The sequence below is a fragment of the Meleagris gallopavo genome, chromosome 12 (genome assembly GCF_905368555.1).
Source record: "Meleagris gallopavo chromosome 12, MGAL_WU_HG_1.1, whole genome shotgun sequence".
Classification (NCBI taxonomy): Eukaryota; Metazoa; Chordata; class Aves; order Galliformes; family Phasianidae; genus Meleagris; species Meleagris gallopavo.
In genome coordinates, this window is record NC_139415.1 from 2205256 (window position 1) to 2216411 (window position 11156).

General features: G+C 48.4%; 1 long non-coding RNA gene across 2 annotated transcripts in view; it reads right to left on the reverse strand.

The window, feature by feature from the left end:
• The window catches only part of LOC109369581 (uncharacterized), a 58408-nt gene extending 48962 nt beyond the window's left edge, over window positions 1–9446 (reverse strand). For both annotated transcript variants that reach the window (XR_004161007.2, XR_014885881.1), the window contains exons 1-3: window positions 9306–9446; window positions 7305–7447; window positions 6426–6536 (exon numbers count right to left, since the gene is read on the reverse strand). This is a non-coding gene — a long non-coding RNA (uncharacterized LOC109369581). The remainder of the gene's footprint in view (window positions 1–6425; window positions 6537–7304; window positions 7448–9305) is intronic.
• Between the last annotated feature and the right edge of the window lie 1710 nt (window positions 9447–11156).

Here is an 11156-nt window from a genome sequence, read left to right on the forward strand (position 1 = left end):
GCTGGGGAAACAAAATTTTAAAACTAAACATCCCCCGTTTGGCTTTTGAAACAGCTGCTGCTAGAACAAGAAAATAAAAATAAAAATAAAAGCAAAAATAAAAAGAGATTCAACATTTTATTTCCCCCTATCAAACAATATATCCCAGCTAATGGCAAGAGAATAAAAAATTACCCGATGCAGCCTGCGAGAGAGGCAAGAGAGGAAGAGGAGAGAGCAGGGGAGAGGGAGGAGAAAAAGGTTATTATAAATGTGTCAGGCTTGTTTATGGCCCTTTATCAGCAAGCACAGCGGAAAGAGAGAGGCACCGTTAGCGCATTTAAAAAGTGTTTGGCAGCTTTGTTTGGGAATGTAAATAATCTTTATATTTGAAAGCATTTACGTTCCAAGGAGCAGGCAGGAACATGCCCCCTGCACCAGCAGCATCCTGAAGGACCTCCTGACACTTGTGGGGACCACAGTGGTGTTGATGGCAAAGGCCCCACTGGGAAGATAAAGGGAATTAGGGGAGGATTGAAACCCATGGAAAAACCTTCAGCCAAGGTCGGATGCTGGGCTGCCTTACCTCTGCCCTGACGCTGGGGGCAGGTCCCTCTCCCAGTGCTGCTGGGTGCTGGCAGCATCGCTTTGGAGCAGCGGGGCCTGCCCACCCTGCTAGCCCTGCCTTGGGCTCATGCAGCCCAGCAGCAAATCGCTCCCCTTGCTTTTGGAGAATACCAGAGTCAGGGCAGGGGTGCCCTGACTCTGGAGAGGGCCAACATCCCATTTTTCACAGGTAGGACGGTGAGAGAGAGCCCCAAAGAGCAGCGGTGGCAGAGGTGAACCAGAAGGGTTCCGAAGAGAACGCGGAGACAAAGGAGGGCTGGCAGTGCGGGAGATTCGTGCTCCTCAGATTAATTCCAAGGCAGCGTTTAACGCATCTCCCTCCGGGGATGAAGGATTTGCCCTGTGTTTCAATGAGACATTCCAAATCGCACTCATCATTCTTGGAAATGGCGCTTCGCTAAATTGTCACCTCGCAGGCGCCGAGGAGGATGTGGGGCCGGGCAGCGTGCGGTGGGACGGCTGGCACGGCTCCGGGCAGCAGCACGGGCACGGGGCTGCAGCCATGGGGTGCCACCAGGTGCCCTGCCACACGGCGATGGGCCACAGCTGAGCTCTGAGCCACCCGGCCCCAGCGCCACGTACCGTCACACTGAAATGCACACAAGTTTGAGAAGCATCAGCTGCTCCTGACCAGGAGGCAGTGAATGAAAGCACGAAGGTCTTCTTTAGCCTGTTACTGCTATCTTTATGAAAAGCAGTGGCTGTAATAATTAAGCATAGGTTTTCTAAAAGCAAAAGGCCAATTCTTTAAACGCAGCACTTTCCACGAGGCACTGGCATACTGTCACACCGGTAACACCTGCCTGCTAAGGAGCCTGCAAAGCACCTTCCCAGTGCGGCCAGCTGCCTGCAAATCCACACTAAATGAACTCAAATGCAGGTGTATAGTATTTACTGCAAAGCACGACCTGCGTGCAGCAGGGGAAGGAATGCCTGAGCAGGAGGAGTAAATGACTATCGCGGGCAGAAAACCCACCGCAATTCATGCATCACGCAAATGGTTGTGTATATTAAAGCAATGAGGACAAAGGGTATTGATTTAGCACAAGTATCAAGAGTCCCAGGTGCTAAAACCTGAAGAAATACAAACTGTGCTGGGCAGAATAACAACAAAACGAAATGATAAAAGGATATGAGTGTTTGAAAAGACGCGTAGGACGGGCTATAAATTCTAATAATCCATATTTCTCGAAAGCAGCAGCTATTGACTCAAAAACAAAAGAGCAGGCATTGTAATGTAACAAATGTCAGACGGGATAGCAGCAGGAATTCAATTTGCTCTGGCCATATATCAACTTGAAACTTAATGTAATGGCACGTAGTTAAAGCTGCACCCTCACTTAATGGCTATTACCAGTCCTGGGTGGGTTTTCCAGCAAGCATAAAGCAGTGAGTAATTGGCCCTGCTCTGCCTGCATCACTGCTAATGAAAAAACGCCCTGCTATAGCCTGGCAGCAGCAGGAGAAGGGGAAGGCAGGAGACCCAGGCAGAGGCAGGCAGCGGTAGAGCTGCCAAGAGCTTGCCCTGCCAGGATGCTGTGAGAGAGCTTCAGGAAACATCTCCGAGTCTCTGCGGACCAGCATCTCCCTTGAATGAAGGGCTGGCTCTTTAAAGCAGCAGCCCAACACCCCTGGTAGCCTCCTGTGTGAACAGGATTCAGGTCCACTGGAAGAAGAAGAGGAGAAACCCTGGATGGCTACACCTCATCCAGCTCCTAAGCATGCACTATTTATTACTACTCGGGCAGCGGCTCTGCAGTCAGCCAATTAAGGCTATTGTAATTACTTCTCTTCAGCGACTGCAAACGGCCGAGTTAAACGACAGATTTCCCGTTCAACAGTTACTGCTGCTGCTGAAGTGAAGAAGCAGAAGTGTCTGCATTGCTGAGAATATGCTCTGACCATATGTTAGAGGCAAGAGATGCTCACCGAATGGATGGAAGAGGCGGCGGCGGGGGAGGAGGAAGGAGGCCTGGATGTGGGACAGGAACCTTTGCAACAATGAAGCATCCAAAGCAATCAAGGGAGGGCAAAGACTTAAAGCCGTCCTCATAACTTTGCTGCAGATGGGTAGGGGCATTCCCAACAGGCACAGGGTAGTTTCTACCAAGAGCAAAGCTTGCAAAATGCCACTCCACATTTGATGCAGTTTTGGAGCAACCAGAAATAAGACCAGCCCCTGGGAGAAGCTCTCAGGTCTGCCATTGAGCGTGGTGGGACAGGACTCAGGGAGGTCATCTGGAGGTGGCACAGCCAGTCTGGATTGTGCCACGCTGCCCCAAGACATCAGCTGGGTCTCCGTGCAGTCAGGCTGAGCTGAGCAGATCGTGACTCTGGCTCCCAGGGTCCCCAGCCATGCTCCCCAGGGAGAGGAGGTGCTCACGTCGCTGACAGCTTTCCTGCATCCATTCATGGGTGAGGACGCAGCCTGGCCATGACACCACAGAGAATGAGGTCAGGAGCCAACCCTCATGCTTAGCACAGTGCTTGGTGTCAGGCTCAGATGAGAGGGAGGAAGTAGATTCTGGGGTTGATCAGAAAGCCAACAAATGCTTATGGAGCATAGGAAGCTGAGTGTGCACGTGGGAATCAGACCTTACGTGTGAGAAAGCAGAAGGGGGAGTGAGTTTGCACAAACCCACAGCCCAGATTAAATCTTGTCTTTAAACCCTGAGTTCCAGCAACAGTATCTGCTTTAATGCCTACAGGCCTTGCTTCTCTCAGCAATCTCAGCCATCAGTCTCCTGTGACTGACAACTCTAGGAATGAATCTCTTTTGAAGCTGACAAAACTCACTCTGAACTGATTTCCTCTGGAGCTCTGTTTATCTGAGGCTGACACTGAAGAAAGCTGCTCGGAAGCAATCAGAGCTGATAGCAGCAACGTGTTTACCCCCCAGACCTGCACTGATGCAGCAACAGCCACCAAGCACGGCCAAGGCCAGCCTTGGCAAGAGCAGCGCATGCCAGGAAGCAGACAGCTTCCTGTTCCCCAGGTCCCTTTCCCTCTGCGGGCCAACACGCCGTGGGCACAGCCTCAAGGGCACCCAGGGCAGGCTGCCTGGCAGAGGGGGACCCAGCTTGACTCACAACACAGCAGTTGAAAATATTCCCGGCGTCTGTTTTACAGTGCCATAAAGATTTTATGCACTGCGTTTAGCCTTGTGTCTCTGCATTCATCGCCTTAAATGCCGAGCATTTTACTTTAATGCCATGGTGGCTACAAGCAGGAATACTTAACTTCAATAAATAAGAAGTAATCACATTTTCCCAGTGAATGGATTGAAAATGGCCACTGGGAGAGTTCTCCTTCTGAAGTTCAAGGCCTGGGGCTGTCGCTGGGGGTTTCCAGCAAACTGCAAACACTGTGGAGCATCTCCAGGAAAAAAAAAAGTATAAATAATAAAGCATATGCATCTTTTAATTGAGAAACTGGTCTGTAGCTGGGGCACAGCATGCTTGTGCCCAAAAGCCAGCATTAAACATTCGAATTTAGGCAATGGAGGGAAAGAGGGCCAGAAGCAGATGGACTCAAACTCTATTGCATTTGTGAGTAAAATCTACTGGAAAAGCACATTAGCGTTCCTTGGGAACTAGAGCATTTCATAGTGGAACACACACACAGAAGAGGAGCTTCTCAAGTGAGTCCAGATTACTCCAACAGACTGCAGGCACAGCTTCTGCAGGTCTCTAACTGGCTTTATCCAGGCTTTAGATGCACTTCTTTCATCCACCTGGAAGCTCCAGGCAACACAATCAGCTGAACACCTCTGGGTGCAACAACTCCTCCCTTGACACAGCAGCAGGACCAGCTTATGAAGCCATGCTTCAGCTTGCAATCTAGATTTCACTGTTAGGAAGAGCTCAACGTCTCATGAGATAACAGCTTCATTGTGGCACACAACCAGAGTTTTACCAGGAAAGGAATGCAGAGTAGATTAGCAGTGTATTAACCAAGTATATCTGAGATGATCTTCTGTAAGAAGACTTGATTGAGAAGGTAAAAACCTAACCAAACATCTCCTGACAATGTCAAAACACCTTGACTCTTTGATAGGTTCACACATGGTATCTGTATTATACCTCCTCTCTCCAAACATGTTTCCCACCTCTCCTCTCCTCTCCCAGCCTCTCATCCAAAAGACAAGAAGTACAGGCTGAGTAGAGGTGATGCCTAGGAGAAGGCAACACCGGACCCTGCTGGAGACATTCTGCTTGCAGTTCCCAGATTACTAGACTCCAAAACCACATGAAGTTTCTTGACGCTTTAAACTATCAGCTTCACTAAATCATTCCTGAATTATTTACTGTGAGACTGTAGAAGAAGAAACTGAGATGCTGGCTGGCTTGCAGCTGTGCTCTGCAGCTCACCCATTCACCCTATTCCCAGCCATAGGAGACACTAGGAATTAGGATGCGGAGATACAAGACACAAAGCTCATTGCTTTCTCCATCTCACTCTGTCATTACAGCAAAATGACAACATCCAGGCATCAGTATTGTCCCATGACTGGTGGTCCACCAGCAAATATGACAAGACTTTCATTTTCCTGTAGCAATCAAGAGATCTTCCAGCAGACCCTGCTCAGTTCTCAACTCTACGTGATGAACCACAAGGTCTCTTGTGCAGCTTGCACAACATCACCCAGAATACCTTGCATGCCTCCCTTTGAAGCTGCGACCTGATTACCATAAGCAAGGCACTGCAGATGTACCTCTGCAAGCCCAGAAGCACCAGGGGAAATGAATATATTAGTATTTATCATATTAATGCAGATCAAGCTGGGTATTTGTTCTGACATTTCAATAATAGCTTTTTCCATTTTTTTTTTTAGGCAGCAGCTTGTATTTTCTTCTGCCTTAAATAATTCATTGTTACATTAAACTTATTTTAAATTGGGGTCTTTTTTTCATCAAACCAAAACTTTATTTGGATGGCCAAAGGGGAGAAAAAGTATAAATGAAAACTCTCACTTTTCTCTCCTCCCTTCTTTCATTCCCTCTCTTTTTTCTCTCTTGTTAAAATCTCTTAATCAAAGTGACAATCTGTCTTTCCCAGGAAGGAAGCTGGTGCCTTTGAACAGTGCTGCTCCAATAGCTCTCTGCTTTGATGTGGGATTTAACTTCTGCCTTTAGCAATCTCAAGTGCCTGTGTATGCATGCGCTGTGTGTATACGTGTACCCATGTGTGCTTCTGTACGTGTCACTGCTGCACATACACATCCTAACCCCACCCCCAAAAAAGAGAAAGGGAAGGGAAAGACAGAAAATGCCACGACTACACATGGCAGTGATGTGATCCCTGCGGAGATGCTGCTGAGCACAGTTCAGAGGGAACCTTGTTCTAAGCCTTTTCCCACAGAATTTTTCAGTGGCATCTTCAAGCCCTTCCATCAGCTGTTAACTTCAGCAAACACAGAGCAGCCTGTTACAGGAGACTGACACCCTATAGAAGGGTAGGTATGTGCTGGACCCTGTTCTTGCAGTTTGAGGTCCCTCAGGACAATGGCTACGGAGTATGTTCTCATCCAGCATCCCCCAGTGTGCTGAGACACAGTATGCAACAGCAGTTATTTGACTGTAGGCTGTCCCTATTCTCATTGTACTCTCTCTCCTGCTTTGATAGTTGTTTCTGTCTTTCTTTCCTTTAGCATTCCTGACCTCAGTACTGGCTCTGGGCAATAACAAGGTCTTTACCTTGTCACCTCCACTCTGAGGTACAGCACAGCTTTGTCTGGTACCACACTGGGATGAGCTTTGATCACAGGGAACACAAACTGAGGCTTGAGCCAATGGACTTCCTTAAAAGGCTGAGCTCACCTTGCTTTCCATGGGATCCAGACAGCATCTTCTTTCCATCAGCAAGGCTGCTACTCATTGCAGTCTGGGTGCCCCAGTGCATGGTTTGTTGAAGGAAGGACATCGCAGAAGCTGAGAACAAAGCAGAGCTTTTGACATCTTCCCATTTCACAGCCAGAAAGTTTCCTCCCTACCACATAACAGAAGCACTGTGTGCTGCTATGCTGTGATTTTACTGTGGTTATTTATCAAATAAACTCCCCAAGACCTCCACTCCATTTCTAGTAAGTGCCTTCTGGGATTTCACCTTCCCAATCAGTACCGAGACCTTTCTCATCCTTCAGAAAAGTTTGTGGTCTAAGCAGATCGGATCTTTTGGTTTTGTGTACACTGGAGATTTTACAGGTGCTTCTACTTACAGAGAGTCTTCCCCAGTGGTTTCCTCAAGCAGCAGACCAAATGTATAAACACTTTACAAAATAATGAACAGCGTGAACCTCAGAACTACAAATCTCTAAAGGAACTTTCAGTTAGAGAGAACAAAACCTCAACAAAAACAGAATCCAGTTATGCCTCAAGTTCCCTCTGCCAGAAGTCATTCTTCAGAATAAAGCTGGTGTCCTCTCATACTGGCCTGCTATAAAGAGGCTGATTTTTTTCTTTTTGCAAGGCATGCAATGAACTTCAGGTTTTCCCCTCTGATCTTTGGTTTCAAAACCATATAATGCAAATACATATCAATAAACATTTACACAGAAATGGCAGTGTAGTTTTTTTCCCTCTGGTTTGTCTTGGTTTATTTCCTGTTCCAAAGGTTACTGAAAAGTGTTGGGAATCTGACTCACGTTTCTACAAGCTCGGGGGTAACATGCTGGGAAACAAAGCCAATTTTCTGCCTACCTTCTCTAGAAACATCTGATGAGCCAGTGCATGGGACAAACAGGAATGATCCATGTCTTTCTCCACTGCTGGGGAAATGCTCTGCTTGTGCTGACCGAAGTGGGAGATACCACAAGAGATTCGTCCAATTTCCAACGTCTGCACTGCAAGCAGTAGATTGTAATCAGTCAGAAAATAAGGATAGCCATAAGATAGGACACAGTACTTCGAATAGCATGGGACTTCAAGCATCAGACTCTGTCTGAGCAACTGCTGTCCCTCATTCTTTTTCGACTGAGACATTGTCTGGCCAACCTGATCTACTCTGCACAGACAACTGCTTCATCCCTCCCTATTTTGATAACCTTTCTACCCTCCCGTGGCATTGTCTCCATAACTAAATACTGACTCCAGGACCTCCTCCCCACTCCTGCAGCTCCCTTCACTAGGTATGTTTCCATAAATCCCCCAGTAGGCAAAAGCATGGCTTATACACGCTTTCTGTGGAGCAGTGAGAGAACATAACAGCATTCACTTAAAACAAGAAAGCCTTGAGTCCAGTGATAGACTGCCTGCATCCAGGGGCTGGGGGGGAAAGACTCAGGATAAATTTGAGGTAGAGAGTGGAGCAATCTGGAGAATCTGAAGTCCAGCTCTGTGTTACCTGGTGTACACACAGGTTTGGAGTCTGCATATTGTGGCTTCCGTGTGTATCCTCAAATAAAAGCCAGGAATGTAATCTGGCTACAGAACCCCTAGCTCATTTCAAACAATCAAGTGAAGTAAAACGATGGGCTAAGCATAGGGCACTGCGCATAGCCACGTGAGCCCAAAGCTCCCTCCCTCCCTGCCTGTGATGGTGGCATCGCATAAACCTGAGCCTCTTGCTGTCTGTAGTCACTGTGCTGCACTCACCCTTGCTTTGCATTCTGCATCTCCCTCCTGAGTTTTCCCACCAGCTTAATAGAGTGTGCACTGGAGAAGGTTCCCCCCGGCCCCTACCCTCATGCATACCCAATCAGGTCTTCTGATTATGCAAATTAAATACAGTAACATCACCCCCTTGCACCTCTATCCCGCCCCATTCCAGCACAAAAAGGAGAAAAAAGTAACAAACCCTCCATTCATAACCAGAAACATTAATTATATGTAATGATGGGCAGTCAACTCCCCGAAGCGTTTGCATAATTACTAATGCTAATGGATTCAGAGTGCCTCTCTCCTCCTCATGGAGGAAATTTAATTGGAAAACGCATAAAAGCGGGAGGAGGGTGCTCTGAGCAGTCTGAAGTGGCACACGCAAAGCAGAGGAGCTCTCTGGAAATGAAGGATGGAACCTGGTCACTCCCTGTCGGCTCACGTGGCCAACCTGCTGCTTCCCCCTCACCTGGTCCAGCATCACTACTGTTTCTGGAGACAGGCACTGGAGGGATCAAGGGACAGGAGTGAAGAGCGTTCCAGTCAGCTGCTTCAACCCCAAGGGGATTATAAAAATCAGACTTAATGAAATTAGGAAATGCTCAACTAGATGCCTCAAAGACAGCAAGTAATGTATGCTCCTTTCCTTGGCAGTCAGACTCCTTGGGGCCTCTCACCCCACACATTTCCAACAGCTGTCTCTCCATTCCCTGCCTGCAGGTAGCTGCTGAGCTGCCCTAAGGCAGACTTCCCTTCTTTCCCTCCACCACTGCCAGTTCCATTGCCACCAGGCTCCACTCCCCTTCCCCAGTAGAAATGGCCTCAAAGCAAACAGGGCTGGTTGCAGCACCACAGCAAGGATCTCACACATCCTCTGCAGCCTTGGACGAATGTCTTCTCTTCTGTCAACCTAATGCTGGCTAAAGGAGGTGGCAGACCTCCATCTGAGCCAGCCCTGTGTTCTATCCGGGCCCCCGCACACCGCCCCAGGTCAGCGTTTCTCTATGGTCAATATTTTCTAAGGGGTCAACAAGAGGCTGCCTGTGGGTTTTATCTTCGCTTCTTTCACCCATTCCCCCTCTTCACTCCCCATCCCTCTTTTACCCAGTCTGGGCGCACATCCTGCAGACAGCACTTGTGAGGTCAGCGGTGCTCCTTCCACCCCTCTGCCTGAGGCCCGGGTTCCTGAATTGAGATAAGTTTCATCCTGCACCGAGAGCAGCTGGTGAGGCAGCAGATGGCTGGGAATCTGTAAAAAAAAAAGAAGAAAACTGGGGCTGTGACAGCAGCACTTTTATTGTTCACTCATTCCCACTGCTGCCAGACTCCGAATGCATATCAAACAGGGTACATGCCCTTGCAAACACCACCAGCCAACAATTGTGCAAAGTGGTGACAAAGCCACCCCAAGCCCCCAGCCAAGCCCACCTCGTGCCCAGAGAGCACCTTGGCACCACTAAGAGACCTCTGCAGTGCAGTGCAGGGAGAAGTGGCCCCTCCAGCCTGCCCTTCCCCTCCAGCCTGCCCCTCTGCATTGCCAGCAGCAGCCCAGCATCCAGTGGGACCGGACACTGCTCTTTTTCAAACTGTGCCTACAAAGTACCCTGCACACCTTTGGCAGAACATAAATAATAAATAACAGCAATATTATGGTCCCCTGAGCAAAGCAGCATTCCATCAGCAAGAAAACCATCCTGTCTTTCCCTCTTAACATTCCAGTAGGTGCCCACTGCAACCCCCTGCTCCAGGAGGGGTTTGCACGTCTGCTTTTCATTGCAACCAGCGGAGAATTGAGGGGAGGTCTCAGCTGTGCAACCTCCTTCTGTCGCGAGAAGAGGTTGGTTCACTTTTCATACTTGTGGGTGCGAGGGAGCAGAGCCAGGCACAGAATCGCTTTGGCCATGAATCGTGCCCTTCCTGACTCCCGACTTGCAGAAGCAGCAGCTGTTCTGGGCCTGGGCCTCCATTTTAAACGCTGCCAACAACACAGAAATCCAACTGACGTCTACATGCTTCAGAAACGGTGCCTTAGGCAAGGCCGGGTGGAAAAGGTTTCAAACATCCTTGTCCTCTTCTGCCTGCTCAGCTGGAGCCGCAGAACTCAGGGGATGCTGCATGTTTGCAGCACCTCCACAACGCAGACGAGCAAAGCCCACAGGAGCTGAAGTAGCAGTATATGCCTGGGCATTTCGTACTCATGTTTGTTGGAGTGATTGATTCCACCTCAGAGTATTGTTTGAGCTGTTTGACTTTGTGATAAGCAAATCTGAATTTTACCAGTAGTCCCTGTTTGCTGTGGACTCCAAAAACCAGGTCATAAACCACTTCCTGTGGGGGATTCCTGAAGTTCTTTGCCTACCATTGGATTTGTTTGGTGTTAATGATGGCACATATGGGCATGTGGAAGTTTTGCCTGCATCACAAGCACTTTGAAATCAGCCCTGGTGCATGTTTGATCCATTTTCCAATACAGCAGAAGCACACGCAGTACTAGGCATACTTTCACTCCCTCCAACTAATTCCAAAGCAGCAGGTAGCTCAGCATCCCTGCTTCTTGAAAATGGCCTTTTTCATTCGTTTATAACTACAGTAAAGAAAAGGTTGAATCAAAGTAAATACGGGGGAAAAAAAGTGGGGGGTTAGTCAAGAGTTCAAACTGAACAAATCTAAATTTGTAATAAAAATTATCCATGCATGTCTAATGAGAAAGGGAGAAACATTTTCTTGATCTTGTGCTAATCCCACAGCAGCCCACAGGCTGGAAAGGAAAGCAGTAAGGGCAGTTTGACGTGACTTCACCCCAGAGCTCTGTTCTTGCTTTCTAGCCCCATTGCCCTGCAGCACCTCGGAGCTCACCTGGGCTGGGTCTGGGGGAGAGAGGAGCTGGAAGGTTTCCTTCAGAGAAAGCAAGTGCTCTCTCTCCAGGCCTGCAGTGAGCTGACAGCTTGAGAATGG